Source organism: Xenopus laevis, chromosome 4L (genome assembly GCF_017654675.1).
Source record: "Xenopus laevis strain J_2021 chromosome 4L, Xenopus_laevis_v10.1, whole genome shotgun sequence".
NCBI classification, from domain to species: Eukaryota; Metazoa; Chordata; class Amphibia; order Anura; family Pipidae; genus Xenopus; species Xenopus laevis.
Window position 1 is genome coordinate 56699873 of NC_054377.1, and position 22102 is coordinate 56721974.

Genomic DNA, 22102 nt, shown 5'->3' on the forward strand with positions numbered 1-22102 from the left:
AATGTGGGTGTGGTTGGGTAGCATGCTGCCCCCTAAAATCCTGCTGCCCTAGGCCGGGCCTTGTGGCCTCTCCACAAATCCAGGCCTGCTGAATCTTGTACCAAGAAACCTGCCTCTAAAGACCTAGTACAATATCTGTAATACAAGTATACTGGTTTTACCTTTTCTTGAGATAAAAGAATATGCTGGGAATTGATTATAATTGTTCCTTTCTAAAAAGCATACTTATCATTTGCAATCTTTCTTCCATCAGGATAATTCTGCCACAATCTCGTTAAGCTTGGTATTTTATGAATTATTTCCTCTTCCAGCTCATGGTTTTAAGCTCTTGCCCTTGGATAGATCAAAGCCTATCCATTTCTTATATACCACACAGATATGGTTTTGACTTTGAAGAAAGAAAGGATTCTTTTATTCTCAGCACATGATTTCACTGAATGAATATTTCTATTAGTATGTTAATGAAACTGTACAGTCTGCGAACTGCTTTATTTGGCTACCCTTATCAGGGCTAATACTAGGACACAGGATTTGCATTCCACCAGAATTGTTAATTGAAATTGCTCCTTTGTATATTTGGGCGGTGAAAGCGGTGTCAAAGCTACATCTTTTTAAATGAAAGCCTAATTAGTATGAAAGAAAACTAACACCATCAGAAATAAACTGATATCATCAAGTTACATAACACATGCGACTGAGTAGCAAAATAACAGTAGGATAAAATATGTGAAATAATTGCAAAAATTCAGAAATTGCCAATTAGTGTTACAGGCTGTATGATTTTTCTATTATATACTTTTTTTGTTGCTGTATTATAAGGGGCATGATTTCCTGCATCCATCATCAGCATTCAACTGGATTGGTGGAGTCCCCAGAAACTCTTCCTGTCTTTCTTCCACTTCTTTCTTCCTTTTTTATTGGACACCTATCATCAGAAAAAACTTAAACCTATATTCTGGCTAGGGGAAACAATCTTTTTTTTAAATGCCACCTGCAAGCGCTAAGCCTCTTGCACTGGAAGTGAGCATGTGCATATTTAGAGAGTCTGTTGACTTGCTCATTATACGCATGCTTGTGAATGAACATGGCAAACCACACAGGGAAACAAAGTAGTGACAAAAGAGTGCAACTTTGCTATTGCAGGGGCTGAATTTCCAGGCCTCCCAGTTAAAAGGGGGCCCAAGAAAACTTATCCTTGATCACACTTGGCTCCCACCCCTCTCCCTATGCGCACACACATGCACAGTTAAAATCACACACAGTAAGGGGACCCCTACAGGACCCTGACAGAAGTAAGTTGACCAAATGAGGTATGTGTGCATCGCTTCTCGGCCTTTTGGCTAAGATCAAGTGAAGTACCTGATTTGTCAGATGGGGGGGCAGTCCCTTCTGATAGAAAGGGGAAAAAAACTTGATCCTCTGGCCGAGAGGCCATAGCACTATGGAAGCCGGAGTTGTAGTGCCCCCTACGGGGGGTGCCTGACTCACCACTGGGGTCACACACTTAGCACTCGCTTCACGCTTTTCATTTTGCTTTTCACTATTTTCTTTGCTCCGGCCTTTTGGCTAGGCAAGAAAAAAAATTTCTAACCGGCCGCCAGCCGGAGCCTTCATTGGCACATATGGCACAGCACTTATTACACTTTGCACTTATTTTTTTGTGTTTGTGTGTCTTTTTTTGTGTGCATAGATCTTTTTCACGGGCTTTGGGTGTTAATAGTCCTTTTGGACTCGACCCCAGGCCAGGTATTGGTGCCCTGGGGGAAGCTTCGGCGGAACCCAGGGTAAAGGGACTCCCCCTAGCCGTAAGGTGAAGGGGAGTCTAAAGACCCTAAACCCCTCGTCGGTGCCTTTTGGCTGGAGGGGCTGGGGAAGACGGGGCTCACCCTAGCTTCGGCAAAGGTGAGCCCAACGATCCTTGTTGTCTCTGGGCCTGGCCTGGGACACTTGGGTATGGGAGCCCATGCCTTTGGGTAGGACTCCCGGGGAGCACCTTGCACTCTGCACTTGAGCACTGGGCACAAAGGGGCTCTGAAAGCACGTACTCCGGCTTTCAATAAAAAAAATGTATGCATCACGTTCTGCCATTGGAGTTGCAACCTAGGCCTAGGCCTCTTCTGCCTACCCCTAGTTATAGCAATGCAGGCCCCTTTGCAATAACTATTCCATTAGGCCTAATCTTTATACAGATACCGAGTTTTGAGAAACTCCTGAATAGGTACAACTAAGCATTAAGGATCTGCACCACCATACCAGACATTGACATAAATGCTTGCCCCACTTAAGCTTACAATCTAAAGTACCTATTGGATTTATACAACACATACGCTGTTTTTTTTTTTTTAAACTTCTCAGTAAATCCAGAATATGCAGAGGAACATACCCAGATAAGACAAATATTCAAACTCCTTGCATATGCCCAGTAAATAAACCCAATGTCACAAGGCAGAAGCGCTAAAGAAGCGATACATTTATATCTATGTAAATATGGCCACCCACATGCTAACATTCTGGGAAATCAAGTTGATAAACTGAATTTCAGAGAAACTGTACCTGGAGAAATGTTTTGGTCATCCCTACTACTTAGTCGTGTAGAACTAGCAGGCTCCTGCTGTAAGTGAACCACGACTCTCAGTACTCGGTCATCTCTTTGGATACCCAGATATGCTGTTTTTAATCAAAATGTACAAACCACTATATAGCCACAACAAAAATCACTTTTTACCTAACAAGATGTATGTTTTTCAGTTGCATAAGTATTCTCTCATATACATGGGAAATTATGCATTTATTTTGCTCATTTATATACATGTATGTTTACAATCATATACCACTAACTTAATACAGGCCTTTTAGAAGCATTCCCAGAAGCAGATACTTGATATATGTTAATTGGTAATTAATTGTTTACAACAGATACATGAACAACATTTCCTGATGTTTGCCCTTAGGTATTGAAATGAAGATTTTTTTTACTATATGGAATAAATATAATAAACCCTTATTAGACAACTACTGAATGCAGTTTTGTTTTTTAGATTGAACAAAAAAAGACCAATTTAAGGTAATTGCGGAAAGAGGAGAAAAATTAATTGGATTTTCAGGAGGACATAAAACAGATTTCCCTTGGCTGCGGTGGAGACCTGAGAGACTAAGTGCCTACACATTGTCAAGTCATTCAAGCTTTTCAAAGACATGAAATCAAACAAATAGCTGGAACATAAACTGATAAACTGCAATTCTGCAACTTGCTTGATGAGTTTAATAAGGAGACCAACGTATGTCTCTTTTGCAGATTATTTGAATACAATTATTTTCTTTAAAGGGGTTGTTTACCTTTGAGTTAACTTTTAGTATGATGTAGAGAGTGATCTTCTGAGACAATTTACAATTGGTTTTAGTTTTTTATTATTTGTGGTTTTCGAGTTATTTAGCTTTTCATTCAGCAGCTCTCCAGTTTTCTCCAATTTCAGCTGCTAGGGTCCAAATGTCCTAGGCAACCATGTGCTGATTTGACTAAGAGACCGGAATATGAATAGGGCCTGAATAGAAATAAAAGTAACAAAAAGTAGCATGCGGTGCTTCGTATTCCGAAGCTGCCTCACGAGGAAACTTCGGGCGACTTCGGAATACGAAGCACTGCGTGTGCCATGCCGCAGGCGATTTTTCATTATAGCCGGCAGAAGACGGGGGAAGCGTTCGGGGAGATTAGTCACCCCAAAAAGAGGCGATTAGTCGCCAGGCGACTAAATCTCCCCGAATCGCCAGTTGTGCCCTTACCCTTATAGAGCATTTGTTTTTAGGTGGGGTCAGTGACCCCCATTTGAAAGCTGAAATAAGACAGAAGAAGGCAGCAAATAATTCTAAGACTATAAAAAATATACAATGAAGACCAATTGAAAAGTTGCTTAGAATTGGCCATTCTATAATATACTTTATGGTACTTTAACTATATAAGTATTTAAACGGCCCCATTTTAAAGAATGTCTGTGATTTATGAATACAGGTGCTAAATTGCAGCAGTTTGTTTTGAACAGACTACAAGTTGTTAAAACATGTGCATTTAAAGACCTACATACAGTACATTCCAAAATGGGCAATCTAGATTGGCACTATGGAATCATAGATTTATGTAGATCTTTATGCTAAATATTTCAGATCTGATCATATTAGGCCCAATGAGCTGCAAAGACACCAGATCAAATGAAGCAACTTGGCCAAAGTAAAAAAAAAAAAAAAACATGGATTAAACTCAAACTTTCCTACATACAGTATATGTTTCTTAGTCAAGTCACCGTTTGTTTCTAAAATATGTAACAAAGATTCATAACTTTGTGTTGATTCCAAGTAATGGGCCCCCATACTGGTTATGGTGTACAGGTATCGGACCCGTTATCCAGAAAGCTCCGAATTACATAAAGGCCACCTCCCATTGACTCTGTTTTACCAAATAATCCACATTTTTAAAAGTTATTATAAAACAGTAGCTTGTACTTGATCCAAACTAAGATATAATTAATCCTTATTGGAAGCAAAACCAGCCTATTGGGTTTATTTTATGTTTACATGAGTTTCTAGTAGACTTAAGGTATGAAGATCCAAATTACAGAAAGATCTGTTATCTGGAAAACCCCATTCTGGATAACAGGTCCCATACCTGTATTATATAGAGCTCCCTGAAAGTTCCTCTTACAATAGAAAACTATAGGTTCATAAAGCAATCTTGTGGTGGCAAAGCTAATTCTCCAACTTCATTTCGATCCTCTGGGAAAGAAAGGTTAAGAAAGATGTATTTTGTATTCCATTTAATACAGATGTATACAAATATGACCTCATACAAACAATACTCCGTTATCTCGTCTGCTACCAGGGACTATTGAAAAACTGCCTCCTTCTTAAAGGAACTATAGAAGATATGATTCTTGTACAGTATAATCAAATAAAGAAGTAGCAAATACAGAACATCAGCTGTGAAAAAAAAGCTCAGGAATACTCAAGGACGAATTACATATTCAAATATATGCAGTATAGCAGGTTACTAAAAACAATCCTGCAGTTTTCCCCTTGAAGGTTTGTAGATAATTATTAAAGCTTGACCAACATCAGTGATGCCAAGTCAAGCTAAAAAATTCCAGATGTTCCTGTTTTTATGCCTTGACATATTTCCATATGACTGAGGTATCTAGAGTTTCCTGACATGCACAAATATAAGCTAACTCAGCATGCATTTGCTATAATATTGCATGTTTTAGGTCCACAGATTTTACCAGCCATGATATGTATAGGCATGTAACAACCCCATTAATTCCCTTACCTGCCCAAGATCATTTTGCATTTGCAATGTAGAGCACTTTTATGCTTCCACCGCACAGCAATGAAAGTGTTAACTGGCCAGTCAGTCTTTAGCCATAGATGTGGGCAGAAAAACTGAACAGAATTAAATTGGATTGAGCTAGTGGGATGATCCTAAAATGGATTTTACACTGCCTTCAGATATGAATAGTTAGAACTGTAGCACCAAGATAGTGTGGGTCTGATTGAAGTGGATAAAGAGGCAGCCTTTGCTACATCGAGATAATCAGTTTGAATTCTGCGTGTGGCTATTGCATGATCAGAGCAGTTAAAGATGGAATCTGATTTTCTCTCACATTTCTTTGTTAAAAGTGATTGTCATTTGCAGCATGAAACATATCAACACAGAATACTTATCGGTCATGCAAGTTCAAAGATTCACGTTTAAAAATATATGATAGGGACACACCAAGGAATTTACCTGCCTCTGTGCTCTCTGGGAGACAATGTACCGTATATACTTGAGTATAAGCCGAGTTTTTCAGCCCCCAAAATATGCTGAAAAACTCGACCTCGGTTTATACTCGGGTCAAGCGCAAAAACGGTCGCCAGAGTCCAAGAATAGTCGCCGGCGTCCAAGAATAGTCTCCAAGTATATTCGCCGGCATCCAAAAACCTATACTTAGCTTATACTCGGGACGGCTTATACTCGAGTATATACGGTAATACAAAAGAATAGGAAATACTCTGCCGCAGGCGCAAACGAGGACTGCCAGAGCAAGTGTCCCTGTCTGTTACTGCCAGTGCCTGCTATAATGCTATTGGCAGAACATTCCCTATGTTTTTGGCATGGGAAGTAATTAAAAGTTCAATATTTCTCTTATAGAACACACACAGCATAGATTGTCCTCCAAGTAAAGAGCATGTTACCTCTAGAGTATTTGTAATAGATTTAATATAGAACTGTTTCCAATGGGAACACTCTACACTATGTGCTTTAGATATAAAACACAAACATATTTTTAGTTTACTACAAATTCAGTGTGTTGCATACTACTGTAGCCTATGTGACATCATCTGTAGTAGCAAGTTAAAAACAAACTTCCAATGGGCAAATATCTTAACAATAATTTGTGCGTCATATAGTTAACCCCAAAGAAAACAATGAAAGGTAACAATTCCGTTTTTAACCATTTCATGTAGAAACTGACAAAAAATATTCTAGTACAAAAATATTTACAAAATTTACAAAATTTGGCTTATGTCACATGGGTTACTTGAAGTGAATTAGCATATGTATACGTCAAAGTTGTATAAGCCCACCAGTGTACACTTAGCTGCTGCAGCTGTCTGTCCAGCGATTATTTCCACATTGTTTTATCCAGAGAAGCACACACTTCTCCCTAACAACTTGTTATTTTGTTCAGATATTACAAAGGTAGTATTTAGCTACATATTGCTCCACCAGCATGCAAAACTTTTCATTTAACACTTGTCGACATCAATAGCCTTTGGTTCAACCTTGCACAATGTATGTTTCATATACAGGTATTATGCAGAATGCTTAGGATCTGGAGCTTATTGAATAAGGGTTCTTTCCATAATTTAAATCATCATACCTTAAGTCTAATAATTTAAACCCAATAGGATTGTTTAGCCATCAGTATGGTTCATGATATATTGTTTGTAATCAAGTACAAGGTGTCAGGTATTGCTGGGATTCAATCCAGGGACCTTTGGGTTTCTGGCTTGATGGCTTTACCATTTGGCCAGGTGAGCAGCCTGTAGGGTTATCTAGTATAGGTCAATCTAAAAACAACTGCACTTGCTGATTAATCAAAGTTTCATTGATTACTCAGCAAGTCCAGTTGTTTTTAGATTGACCTATACTAGATATACCATGACCTTGATGAATGAAAATCTTCATAGTCATATAGCCTGTAGGGTTGTTTGCTATGTGTTGCCTGGCCTCTGCAGCCCCAGCCCCAGCCCAGCTGCAGCCTGATTGGCCTCTGCAGCCCCAGCCCAGCTGCTGCCTGAGTAGTTGCAATCAGCCAGTCAGGACTGACTCTGCCCTATTTAAGGGCAGCCCTTAGAACTCTCCTTGCCGGAGCATTACATTGTCTCCCTAGTACTGTGGCAGCGGCCCTAACTAGTTCAAGCTCTTGCCCTTTTCCCTTGTTCTCTCTCTCTCTCTCTCTCTCTCTCTCTCTCTCTCTCTCTCTCTCTCTCTCTCCCTCTCCCTCTCCCTCTCCCTCTCCCTCTCCCTCTCCTCCTCTCCTCCTCTTGCTATTCTGCTCCAGTCTCCCTTTGCTCCAGTCTCCCTCTGCTCTCCTGCTATCCAGTGCTCTCCTGCTTTCCACATGCGCGCAAGCTCCAATCATTGTATGGGGAGTGAGTGGACCGGACATGGGGTAGGCAACAGAGCAGGTACGTGCCTGGTGCCCCCCCAGCTTTGCGCCCTAAGCACGTGCCTACTCCTTGTTCCGGCCCTGCTCAGATGCCACCAGGACTTAACATCAGAGAACCAGGAAGAGAGTTCTGGCTGATTAAGGGAACCAAACATAAGGAACAATCGGGTTGAGCAATACAATATAGGAGACCAAAGAGTAGTTGAGGTCACAGGGCGGGTCAGTAACACCAATATCGTACAAAAACGTGATCCAAGAGAGTAGTCCATATACGGGCAAACGTCAGGACAGGCAGCAAACTAGACAAGGTCAGGGACAGGCAAGGTCCAGAACAGGTAATCAGCTAAGAAAGCACAACAAGGAACTATAGAAAATATACCTTGTTGGGCAGTGTGTCACTGACTGTAGGCCCTTTAAATATTTGAATTTCCCACCAATGCGTGAGGACATCAGACATAGCGCCAAGCAAATCTGGAAGCAGTGCATCGTGCACCATTACAATTCTGCGTGCAGAAAAAGAAGGCGTGGTGGGCCCGCCAGGAGTGCGGCAGCCGTCCCCGCATTACCACCGATAGACCAGGTAGTCTCGCAGAGTAGTTACCAACCAGTTTTGATGCACACTTTTGTTTAATTTACCTGTTGGGGTCAAATGGCGAAAATCACCTCTTGAGCATTAGGGATGTAGCGAACGTCGGAAAAAAAGTTCGCGAACATATTCGCGAACTTGCGCAAAAATGCGAGCGGTTCGCGAACGGTTCGCGAACCCCATAGACTTCAATGGGAAGGCGAACTTTAACATCTAAAAAATACATTTCTGGCCAGAAAAATGATTTTAAAGTTGTTTAAAGGGTGCAACGACCTGGACAGTGGCATGCCAGAGGGGGATCAAGGGCAAAAATGTATCTGAAAAATCTGCCTGTGTGTGCTTGGAAGAGATAGTGTAGGGGGAGAGCTGTTAGTGATTTCAGGGACAGATGATAGTAAGTTTGCTGGCTAGTAATCTGCTTGATACTGCTCTGTATTGGAGGGACAGAAGTCTGCAGGGATTTGAGGGACATTTTAGCTTAGGTAGCTTTGCTGGCTAGTAATCTACTGTTCTCTTTAAACAACTGCCATACGTTGACCTTGTAGGCATTGTTTGCCCAGTTTTTTTGGACGCAGCCACTGAAGCACAGTTGCCAGAAAAAATATGCCATATAAATGCTGAAAATAGTAATTTTTCGCCATACGTTGACCTTGTAGACATTGTTTGCCCAGTTTTTTTGGTTGCAGCCACTGAAGCACAGTTGCCAGAAAAAATATGCCATATAAATGCTGAAAATAGTCATTTTTTGCCATACGTTGACCTTGTAGGCATTGTTTGCCCAGTTTTTTTGGTCGCAGCCACTGAAGCACAGTTGCCAGAAAAAATATGCCATATAAATGCTGAAAATAGTAATTTTTTGCCATATACGTTGAGTCAACGTATGGCAAAAAATGACTATTTTCAGCATTTATATGGCATATTTTTTCTGGCCTCTGTGCTTCAGTGGCTGCGGCCAAAAAAACTGGGCAAACAATGCCTACAAGGTCAACGTCGTTGACCTTGTAGGCATTGTTTGCCCAGTTTTTTGGCCGCAGCCACTGAAGCACAGAGGCCAGAAAAAATATGCCATATAAATGCTGAAAATAGTCATTTTTTGCCATACGTTGACTCAACGTACTGTATATGGCAAAAAATTACTATTTTCAGCATTTATATGGCATATTTTTTCTGGCAACTGTGCTTCAGTGGCTGCGACCAAAAAAACTGGGCAAACAATGCCTACAAGGTCAACGTATGGCAAAAAATGACTATTTTCAGCATTTATATGGCATATTTTTTCTGGCAACTGTGCTTCAGTGGCTGCAACCAAAAAAACTGGGCAAACAATGTCTACAGGGCAAATAATGCCTAAAAGGTCAACTTATACACTACTACAGCGATGGATACGGATTACGTAAAATATATTATGGCTGCTTGAAAAAGTCACTCCGGTGTTTTTTCTGGAGACGGTAATATTATGGATATTTAGACAGAATGTGAACAAGGTCACACAGCTAGATGGCAGTTGGTTGAATAACACACTGGGCAAAAAATGCCTACAGGGCAAATAATGCCTAAAAGGTCAACTTATACACTACTACAGCGATGGATACGGATTACGTAAAATATATTATGGCTGCTTGAAAAAGTCACTCCGGTGTTTTTTCTGGAGACGGTAATATTATGGATATTTAGACAGAATGTGAACAAGGTCACACAGCTAGATGGCAGTTGGTTGAATAACACACTGGGCAAAAAATGCCTACAGGGCAAATAATGCCTAAAAGGTCAACTTATACACTACTACAGCGGTAGTAAAATAAAAAAAAGTAAAATAAAAAAAAAATGAATATTAAAAAAAAAAATTAAAGTTGGTGCTGCTGAACTACTAGGAGCAGCAGATTAGCACACCAGTCCCACTCCCCAACACTGCTAGACTAATAGCACTGGGCTCTTATAGTAGTAGTAGTAGTAGTAGTAAAACAACAAAAAAATAAATAAAAGCAGTCCTTACAAGGACTACTGTTATTGCAGCAGTCAGCAGATGAGATCAGAAGCAGGACAGCTGCCCACTGCAGCTACATACAGAGCACTGCAGTAGAAGGTAGATTACTAGCCAGCAAAGCTACCTAAGCTTAAATGTCCCTCAAACCCCTGCAGACTTCTGTCCCTCCAATAACAGAGCAGTATCAAAACGATTACTAGCCAGCAAACTTTCAACTGTCCCTGAAATCACTAACAGGCAGCAGCTCTCTCCCTACACTATCTCTTCAGCACACACAGGCAGAGTGAAAAAACGCTGCAGGGCTTCGGTTTTTATAGGGAAGGGGAGTGGTCCAGGGGAGAGCTTCCTGATTGGCTGCCATGTACCTGCTGGTCTGGGGTGAGAGGGCAAAAAAAAGCGCCAACAATGGCGAACCCAAAATGGCGAACGTCGCGCGACGTTCGCGAACTTCCGGCGAGCGCGAACACCCGATGTTCGCGCGAACAAGTTCGCCGGCGAACAGTTCGCGCCATCTCTATTGAGCATCTGAAAAATACCTTCACATTACAGAACAGAGGAATTGGTCTGGCAAAGATTGTTATACAGAATGCTCGGAACCTGGGGTTTTCTGGATAACAGATTTTTCCATAATTTGGATCTTCATACCTAAAGTGGACTAGAAAATCATGTAAACATTAAATGAACCCAATGGGATGGGTTTGCTTCCAATAAGGATTAATTATATCTTAGTTTGGACCAAGTACAAGCTACTGTTTTATTATTATAGCGAAAAAGACAATTTTTCAAAATGTGGATTATTTGGATAAAATGGCTTCTATGGGAGATCGCCTTTCTGTAATTTGGAGCTTTCTGGATAACAGGTTTCCAGATAACAGATTCCATACGAAGTAGAGACCTCGATTCTGGGATGGCAGTGGATGTGATTTACTTAGACTTTGCTAAAGCATTTGATACAGTGCCACACAAAAGGTTACTGGTTAAATTAAGGAATGTTGGCCTGGAACATAGTATTTGTACCTGGATAGAGAACTGGCTAAAAGATAGACTACAAAGAGTGGAGGTAAATGGAACATTTTCTAATTGGACCAGTGTTGTTAGTGGAGTACCGCAGGGCTCTGTATTAGGTCCCTTGCTTTTCAACTTGTTTATTAATGACCTGGAGGTGGGCATTGAAAGTACTGTTTCAATTTTTGCAGATGATACTAAATTGTGCAGAACTATAGGTTCCATGCAGGATGCTGCCACTTTGCAAAGTGATCTGTCTAAGCTGGAAAACTGGGCAGCAAACTGGAAAATGAGGTTCAACGTTGATAAATGCAAGGTTAATATAAATGCAAGTTATACACTAAATGGCAGTGTGTTGGGAGTTTCCTTAAATGAGAAGGATCTAGGGGTCTTTGTAGATAACACTTTGTCTAATTCTGGGCAGTGTCATTCTGTGACTACTAAAGCAAATAAAGTTCTGTCTTGCATAAAAAAGGGCATTAACTCAAGTCAGCCCGATATACAGCTATTCCGGTATTTCCAGCTACGCCATGTGTTTCATTCACAATTTGGGTCTCTAACACCAAACACAGCGACCTCATCCTATGAAAATAGACTGTGGGATCCAGACCCGAGCAAACTAATTTCTGTACTATATAAGTCCCTGACACCTGGCCTGGGGAAACCCTTTGACAAAGTGAGAAGTAAATGGGCTGTCGACATGCCCCACTTGAGCGATGAGATGTGGGCAGTGGCAACTGAGGGGTTATATGACTATCTAATCTCCACCAAAGATAAGATGGTACAGTACAGAATCATTCACAGGACGTATATCACACCGCTAAGGCTAAAAGTAATGGGCAGGAACCCTACCGCTTCGTGTCCGAAATGCAATTCTCCAGATTCAGGCTTCTTCCACTTGCTGTGGGCGTGTCCGGTGGTATATAAATACTGGGCAGAAGTAGTGCAATACATTAATGAGCAAGTCCTATTACCTGGCATTCTTGCCCCGGAGGTATGCTTGCTGGGAGTACTAGAGGACACGGCCCCACTGATTAAGACCCGCACCCTACTAAAATCACTGTACTTCTATGCCAAAAAACATGTGGCAATGAAGTGGATGAGTCCCCTTCCCCCACAGGTCCAACAATGGGTCAGGTTAGTAAACAGTATCCTGCCAGCTATTAAATTAACCTATCTGGCCAGACGGTGCCCCCAGAAGTTTGAAAAGGTTTGGGACCCCTGGCTGGATGTCAATCCAGAGGTTACCCTCTAAGACTACATAGGTAATTGCCTCATGTAGCTACTCTCCCAATGCCATTTATTCCCCTCTGAGTTAAGTTTCCTCCCATTGACTATTGGAATGTGCCTTACTATGTACTCCTGCTGTGTATAACTTACTATTGCCCGCTAAATATGTCATCTTATTTGTATGGTCATAGCATTGCAACTTTGTGTTTGTGCTGTTGTGTTGTGAAAATGTTAAATAAAAACCTTTTTAAAAAAAAAAAAAGGGCATTAACTCAAGGGATGAAAACATAATTATGCCTCTTTATAGGTCCCTGGTAAGGCCTCATCTGGAGTATGCAGTTCAGTTTTGGACTCCAGTCCTTAAGAGAGATATAAATGAGCTGGAGAGAGTGCAGAGACTAAGTGCAACTAAATTGGTTAGAGGGATGGAAGACTTAAATTATGAGGGTAGACTGTCAAGGTTGGGGTTGTTTTCTCTGGAAAAAAGGCGCTTGCGAGGGGACATGATTACACTTTACAAGTACATTAGAGGACATTATAGACAAATGGCAGGGGACCTTTTTACCCATAAAGTGGATCACCGTACCAGAGGCCACCCCTTTAGACTAGAAGAAAAGAACTTTAATTTGAAGCAACGTAGAGGGTTCTTCACAGTCAGGACAGTGAGGTTGTGGAATGCACTGCCGGGTGATGTTGTGATTGCTGATTCAGTTAATGCCTTTAAGAATGGCTTGGATGATTTTTTGGACAGACATAATATCAAAGGCTATTGTGATACTAAACTCTATAGTTAGTATAGGTATGGGTATATAGAATTTAATTAAAAGTAGGGATGGGTGTGTGTATGGATGCTGGGTTTTCATTTGGAGGGGTTGAACTTGATGGACTTTGTCTTTTTTCAACCCAATTTAACTATGTAACTATGTACTGTGTTATCACATGAGAATGCTTCCTTCCACATTTTTGTCCACTGCCCCATAGAGCTTACAGACACAAATGGGATGATATTAAGTGGCAGATTTATCAAAGGTCGAGGTGAATTTTTGAATGAAGAAAAATCTAATTTCGAGCAATTTTTTGTGTACTTCGACTAGGGAATAGTCCAAAATTGATTCAAATGTGAAAAAAAACCAAAAATTCAAAATTTATCATGTACTGTCTCTTTAAAAATTCGACTTCGACCATTCGCCATCTAAAACCTGCTGAATTGTTGTTTTAGCCTATGGGGGACCTCCTAGAACCTATATGGAGTCAATTGGTGGACTTTCAAAAATAAATGTTTTTGGGAAAACCTTCAAATCAAATTCGATGAATTCCTTCAATTCGTACGATTCAAATTCACCCGAAAACGGACCTATCCGACCAAAAAAAAACTTCGACTTAATTTCGGTTGATCTCTTTGAATTAGATCAAAGTTTTTTCAATTCGAAATTCGACCCTTGATAAATATGTGATGCAATAGACGTGCCAACTCTCAGTTCAGGTATTACGCGAGTGCTCCAATGGGTAGGCTTTGAGTTTAATTTTGAAGAGACTGAGGGAAGATTCTCTCTGAAGGAATTCAGGGATGGCATTCTAAATGCAGAAAGGTTTAATAAGTGAAACGGCAGTAGTAGTGGGTCATGCCACCAAGCAGTTAATCTGAGAGGAGCCGAGGAGTTGGCCAGGAATGTATGGAGACACAAGAGAAGAGATGTAGTGAGGGAATGGTGAGCTTTGAAAGTTAAGAGAGATAAGAGATAAGTTATTCTTTATTTTATGGGAAAAAAGGGACTGATTCTGACAATACTGTTAAGAAAAAGTGACAGTTTTTTTTATACATTGCATGATGTGTTTAGGGGCAAATTCACTAAGGTGCGAAGCGCCGAACGCTAGCGTTAATTCGCTAGCGTTTGGCATTTTCGCTACTGCGCAAATTCACTAACGAACGCTGGCGTAGTTTTGCTAGTGTTACCTTACGCCAGGCGAATCTTCGCTAGCGACGAAACTACGCAAATTCACTAACTTGCGCAGTGTAGTGAACGATACCTTTTACGCTAGACTTCCTTCGCCACCTCAGACCTGGCGAAGCGCAATAGAGTAGATAGGGATTGTTTCAAAAAAAGTCAATTTTTTTTCTAAGTCCCAAAAAACGCTGGCGTGTTTTCTACATGATGGCTGAAAAAGATCGAAAATTTTTTGGGGCTCCCCTTCCTCCCCCCTACATTTCCTGACTCATGGCAACTTACCTATACAGTGGGCACATGTGTAGGGCAAAATAAAAATTTTATTTGCTGATTTGAAGGTTTTCTAGGCATTTGTAGTGCAGATACGTGTTCCTCCCTTGAAATTTGAATTTCGCGCCGTATGCAAATTAGCCTTCGCTAGCGCAACTTCGCTTTATATAGCGAATCAACTCTAGCGCAACTTCGCAACCTTACGCTACCCCTGTGCGCAACTTCGGATTTTAGTGAATTTGCGGAGCCCTGGCGAAACTACGCCTGGCGAAGTGTGGCGAAGTGCGGCGAAGTTGCGCCTAGCGCAACTTCGCATCTTAGTGAATTTGCCCCTAGTGTCTAAAGGGGAACTATTTGTACAGTGGTTGATTTCACTTTTTTTTATAACATTTTTAACTTGCCCCTATTTTGTGGTTGCTGTATTACTGTTATCCTACTTAAAAGGGTGTTTCACCTTTAAGTTAACTTTAAGTATGTTATCACATAGCTAATTCAAAGCAACTTTTCAATTGGCCTTCATTTTTTCTTTCTTACAGTTTTTAAATTATTTGCCTCCTTCATCTGACTCTTTCAAGCTTTCAAAGGGGGTGGCTGACCCCATCTAAAAAAACGAATCCTTCACATCCAGGGCTTAGTGCACTGTGCACTAAGCCTTGGATGTGAAGGAAAAGGCGGGCCAAGCAGTAAAGTGCAAATTTATTTGAGTAGGTTCTTAATGTTAATTGACCCCAGTTTTTTCTATTGGAACTGAAGTGCCTAAAGAAGATGAAATAAGTTGTGCCTAGGGTTCTGCATGTAAAATAACAGTTCTGTAATACCCGGAAAACTTTGATCTCTTGGGGCTTCTATTGCAGCCCTATCCATTTTACAATCTCTGGCACACTAAATCAATTACAAAAAAATGTTATATCATTTTGCAAACATAATAAGAATGTCTAAATAAAATTGTAGAAATTATAATACACTACGGGGCAGATTTATCAAAGGTCGAGGTGAATTTCTCAATTCAAAAAATTCGAATTTCGAGCTATTTTTTGTGTACTTGGACTAGGGAATAGTCCAAATTCGATTAGAATTTGAACAAAAAGTTTTGAAAACTCAAATATCGACATGTATCATGTATTGTTTCTTAAAAATTCGACTTCGAACATTCGCCATCTAAAACCTGCCGAATTACTGCCAAATTGCTGTTTTAGCCTATGGGGGACCTCCTAGAACCTATGTGGAGTCAATTGGCGGACTTTGAAAAATCAAGGTTTTTTTGGGGAAAAACTTCAATTAGAATTGAATGCAATATTACTTTGATTCGTATGATTCGATCTATTCGATCGAAAATGGACCTATTCAGCCAAAAAAAAACTTTGACTTCATTTCAGTTTTTGAATTCAAATTTCGAAGTTTTTCAAATTTGAAATTCGACCCTTGATAAATATGCCCCTACATGTATGGAAAGATCTTGTCTTTAAAAGTACATTTTGCTAGATTGACTTGCAGGCCATTTTGTGCAGTTATGTAATGGTAATACCTATTAACTACACTTGTTACTTTAATAAATTATAGCCAAAACTGTAGACTCCTATGATATGGTAAATATTACGTGACTCTTCAATGTTTTTATTCCATCATATGCCTCTATATCCACTGGCACTTGGGGGTAAGGCAGAATGGAGGCTATAAAGAGTCATTTATATCCAATATCTTGTATAATCTTTCCTATAATTATCTTCCTTGCAATTAGCATGCTGCTGTTAATTGTATATATGTTGTACAGGTATGGGATCTCTTATTTGGAAACCTGATATCCAGAAAGCTCAGGATTATGGGAAAGTCATCTTCACAATTTTTTTTTACAAAAACTCTCCGTTACCCAATGCAGCAGGGCAGAAGATGCTATTATAATACCATTATGTACAATCAGCTTTAACTGCCGGTACTTAAATGATCCCCTCTGTTTTCTTCAATTTGCCTAAACTTTTCCTTGTTTCTGCAACTAGAAGAAACCACTAAAAATAATCAAGAAGCCTAATGTTCTGGAAAAATTGTAATTTATTAAGAATGTAAAAAAGGTTTAAAAATGATTCCATTTAACTAAATGTCTTACTATGTTAAATTATATTTTTCTTTTCTAATGTAAAGTTCTTTAGGCTGAATGTGGAATTTTTAATAACATGCGTATCTCTGTCTTGAGGAGCAGTCTATTTCCATTTCACTCTTGTTAGGGATGATTGCAACACGCATTATAATTTAAACAGTATGAGAGTTTAATCTCCCATAAATTAGACAGATTATTACAATGGACATATTATACTGGTTAAATGAATGGCTTTGTACCTCTACAATTACAATTACAATCAGTATTTCCATTCTGTCCTTTTAAAATTAGTTTATCAGTAGTTATTTGGTGTGTGGGAGTTTATTAAAATCTTCTTACCTTGTAGTGATTTTGATTAGTTTGTGCTCCTCAGTTGGCAATGACAGTGTTTTGATTTGTATAAAGTCTTGGTACCAGAGCTATTGTGACTTTACAGTGTCCTTCCTATGGCTGTGTGGAACTTATATGGTAAAGACATTTCCTTAAAGCTCTGCAAGCAATAGCATTTCAACTTACCTTCCAGGAGTTTATTTGATATTATTTTGCCCTGTGGGCCTGTACTCATGATGGAGAACATCAATAAATACAGAAATATAGTAAATATTTTGTTTGCCTTAAAAGGGAACTATTGCAAAAATTTAAATTTGCTAAACCTTCATCTCACTAAAAAAATAAATTTTCGAAATATGATCAATTTAAAATTTCTGCACTGCAGTAATGACTTTTCACTAACCTCCACTCAGTAATCTATCTCTCTTCATTCTCTCTTTATGCAAGAGTCAGATATTTTGATTGACATTTAGGTCTAATGCATGCATGAGAGGGGTTCCCCTTTGCCTAGAAGATGTTTCAAAGTTCTCCCTAGTACTGTGGCAGCGGCCCTATCCAGTTCAAGCTCTTGCCCTTTTCCCTTGTTATTCCTCCTTGCCTTGGTCTGCCTGTCCTTGTCTATCTAGTCTTATCTTGCTTTACCCTATCTTGTTCCTTCCCAGCCTTAACCTTGATCGGACCCTTGCCTGTGCTCGTTTCCTATTACACCTTGTACCTTTCCCTGACTTCACCTTGTACCGACCTTGCCTTGCCTGTTCTTGCTTCCTGTCCTGTTCTGCCTTGAAACCTGTCTTATAGCTTTCCTTTCTCTCTCTCTCTCTCTCTCTCTCTCTCTCTCTCTCTCTCTCTCTCTCAGTAAACAAGGTCCTGGCCTCGACTCACACTTCTGCCTATAACTGTTGCCTTTTGCTTCGGGAAGAGCCCTCCAAGAGTGTGGTCAAAACAGGCAAAGGTCAAGACAGGCAGCAAACTACGGAAGGTCAGCGACAGACTAGGTCAGAAACAGACAGAACAGATTGAACAAACCCAGGAACTATTAGAAATAGACCAAAGTTAGGTAAGGAAGAATTGGCCTCTTTAAATTTTCAAACTTTGAGCCAAGAGCTCAGATGCAGACTCGCAGCAAAACCTTGAAGTAGATCGAGCAAACATCAAACGAGGATCTGTGCGGGACAAGAGAGAGCTTCTGGCTTCCCTGCTGAGAGCGCGGCAGGCATCCCTCCCACAGTAGACCACCAGGTATTCTCACACATTTTTTTCAAAAGTAACCTATTATACACAATATTGTTTTTATGACAAAGTTAATACTTCTGTGTTCTGTGTATAGAATCTCTTTACCTAGTTGAGTAACTTTAGGGAAGGATAATATGGTATCCTGTATCAGGAAAGCTCTGAATTACTAGAAGGCCATCTTCCATAGACTCCATTTTAATCAAATAATTCAAATTTAAAAATTGTTTTCTTTTTCACTGTAATCATAAAACAGTACCTTGTACTTGACCCCAGCTAAGAAACTATACATCCTTACCAGAGGCAAAACAATCCTATAGGGATTCGGCCAGGATTCTGCCTTTTTCAGCAGGATTCGGATTCGGCCGAATTCTTCTGCCTGACTTATGCAAAATAGGGGTGGAGAGGGAAATCGTGTGACTTTTTGTCACAAAACAAGGAAGTAAAAAATGTTTTCCCCTTCCCACTCCTAATTTGCATATGCAAATTAGGATTTGGATTAGGTTCGGTATTTGGCCGAATCTTTCACAAAGGATTCGGGGGTTCGACTGAATCCAAAATAGTGGATTCGGTGCATCCCTATTAACATACTCATCAATCAGGAACCTTGAAGGCAGTGGGTACACTCGGATGCACAAGGGAAACTCCTGTGGATTCCGGTGTTCACCAACGTCCTTTTGGGGCCCCGGCCCTTCTGTTGCGTAACCAACAAGGAATTGGTGCGTTAGATAGTAACAAGTCCGTAAAGAGGAACCAGCAAGTATTAAGCGAAAACGTAGTCACAAACAGGCAAAAGGGTCAAGGCAGGTGGCAGGAATCAAAGTAAAAAAAAACAGATAAAAGTCAAAAACCAGGAATTTCCAATAGAATATAACACTTCAGCAGGGTCTGTAAACAGAAGGCAGCCTGGGCACTGCTACAATGGAGACAGGCCCTTTTAAAGAAGAGTTGGAGCCAAAAATTAAAATCAGGAGGCGAAAAATGATGTCATGACGGCTTCAAAACACGAGCGGTACGACGCTCAGCATCAAACGCTGGCAAAGCAATGCCAGCGTCACTTGCGCCTGGCCGGTGCGCGTAGCGTCATCGGAAGAGACTAGGGAAATCTTCCGCCGGGTCTTACAGTATGGTGATCCACATTACAGATCCAAATACAGTAATCTGAAAAATCCCAGGTCTCTTTGGATAATAGATTCCATACCTGTAATGTATTTGTAAAACTGGAAGCATGACAGTTGCCGTTAGAGGAGAAGGAAAGTTTAAAACTAAGTAAGCCTAATCAGAAAGGTTCTCCTAAATACACTAGTAAACCCTCAAAGTAGTGCTGCTCTGAGTCCTCTGTCAAAAGAGACACTGCATTTATTTACTTCTATTGTGTACTCATGGGCTTCTGTATCAGACTTCCTGCCTTCAGCTTAAACCTCCTTGCCCCAGTCGTGAGCATGCTCAGTTTGCTCCTCTCCCTCCCCCTTTCTCTGCTGTAATCTGAGCCCAGAGCTATAAGTGAGTAGGAAGTGATGCGAATACTGCAGCTGCTATCCTAAACAAACAGTGAGCTTCTAGAGCATTTTACTCAGGTATGGTAAAACATTTTACAGAATAAATATAGCATTCTAGCTTGCACTATTGCAGCTAATCTATTGGCAATAAATTGCCTCCGTAGCTTTCCTTCTCCTTTAAATGTACTTTGAAACTAAGATGCATAATTACACAGATGATAATGCTGTTTTTTAGCACAGCACATACTAAGAATGAATTGCCTACAAACATAAAAAGAAATGTCATATATCTGTCCCTGCTTTTAAAACAGAAGTAAGCAGCAGAACACGGCATCTTTCAAAGGAAGCTAATTATGGTTATTTCTACCACGTTGACTCCCATAAAACATAAAACAAACTGAAATGCTGGATTAAAACTGCAGCATATAAGAAGTAAATCTGTAGCTGTGCTAGGTAGACCTTTACTCAGCTACATGCCCCTGCTTATGTGAGCAACTCAAATTACAGACCCATATCATAAGTCACTTTATAGTACTCTGACAGGCCAATAAAAGCAATTTTGAAGCAGTATTTTTTCTACCATCCATATATTGTTATAGTACTCATAAAAGAGCTCAATAGCAGCATTCTGCTGTAAATCAAAGTAGGCTATGGGGTAAATAATTGTAATGGTTAACCACAGGAGGAATTTCAGTGGCTGCAGAACATAGTGTAAAATATATAGCACACCTTTACAAGAAGCAAAAATATTATTTTTTTCCCCAAGGGCAGAATATGAAGTTTCCTGACTTTTGCTCCTTTGCAAAAGTATAAATCAAACTTTAAATTTCAATTAATTATTTAAGGGTACCAGCTAGTTACATTCAAACCTCTTCTTCACATCTATGTTTTTTTAAGAATGTTAAAACTGTCCGAAATATGTAAATATCTACTTGTGGCACTGGTGCAATTTAGCATCTAACAATTATAAGATAATGAGCCTCTCAAGTCTTACTAAAGGATGAAGTGACTAACGTGGGTGAATATTTTTTTAGTTTTCGCAGGAATGAAAGGTCTTTGCAATATTGCCCAGAAAAAAATTACAGGTGGTTATAGTATAATCAGAGAAGGAGAGAGAAGAGTCAGAAATTCCTGGTCGCTTCGGTATCGGTAACACCGACACAGCCTTTGGTGCATGTGCAGTTGGAGCTGGAAAGCTCAGAAAATTACCAAAAAGAAAGAAGAAGATCTGGCAGATACTGAACAAGCTGAACATGGCACCCCTGAGCTCCACTGCGCTACTCTGCAAATTTAGGTCAGTGTGGCTGGATAGGACACTTGTTCTTGCTGATCGCTACGCGCGGGGGGGCCAGTGGAAAAGGCAAACGGGGACTTTTAGAAGTATGGGGGGTTAGTTCTCCTTTAACTTTAGTTTAATTTGAGATGACATTGATTCATCCAGGAGGAGATGGCTAGGAAGCACTTAGAAGTATTTGTCCCAAAATGTTTACTGTGTTTAAGGCATCTTAAAGGGGACCTGTCACCCAGGCATAAAAACCTGTATAATTAATGTCCTTTTCAAATTAAACATGAAATCCAAATTCTTTTTTTTATTAAAACATCCATACCTGTTGTAAACTCATTTAAAAATCTCAGCTGTCAATCATATATTGCCTGCCCCTCCTCTATGCCTTAGGCATAGAGGTGGGGCAGGAAATTACTTTCACTTTCCATTCAGCACTTCCTAGATGTCAGTGCCACCCTACATTCCTCCACCCTCCTTACCATCTAATTATGTAGCCTGTAGATGGAGATTGCCATCAGGTTCCCCATTCTGGCACAGAAATAAGATTTTGAGATAATGCAAGGCTTGCATTAATAACAGTGTTCACAAAATGGCAGCTGCTTGCTTGCTATAATTATGATTTAAATAAAGATTATTTTGCTTGATAAACATGATAAAATAGGATTTGGAATTCTTTCTTAAGGTGACAGGTCCCCTTTAAATAAACAATATCAAATTCACTTGGTTCACCCATTGCCTGAGATGACAGTTAGGATTTGGTCTCCATAAAAAATAGACTGTGTTTCTGAACTTCCTTTTAGAGTTATTCTAACTTTTTTGTTACTTTTGATTTCTTATATATCAAGCCGGTAAAACTTCAAGCCAGAGAATTATGTTAATTCTGATTGTCCCGCCGCATACTGCAGCAAAATTTGCATCTCAGAATTGTCTGTATCTAATTCA

At 40.1% G+C, this 22102-nt stretch overlaps 1 long non-coding RNA gene across 2 annotated transcripts in view; it reads right to left on the reverse strand.

Annotated features, from left to right (window-relative positions):
• Positions 1 to 8334, reverse strand: part of LOC108713508 — a 54406-nt gene extending 46072 nt beyond the window's left edge. Inside the window, exon 1 of one of the 2 annotated variants that reach the window (XR_005966964.1) lies at positions 8083 to 8334. This is a non-coding gene — a long non-coding RNA (uncharacterized LOC108713508). Of the gene's footprint in view, positions 1 to 796; positions 1214 to 8082 lie in introns of those variants that run through there. The other variant, XR_005966966.1, reaches the window with a different exon arrangement.
• Between the last annotated feature and the right edge of the window lie 13768 nt (positions 8335 to 22102).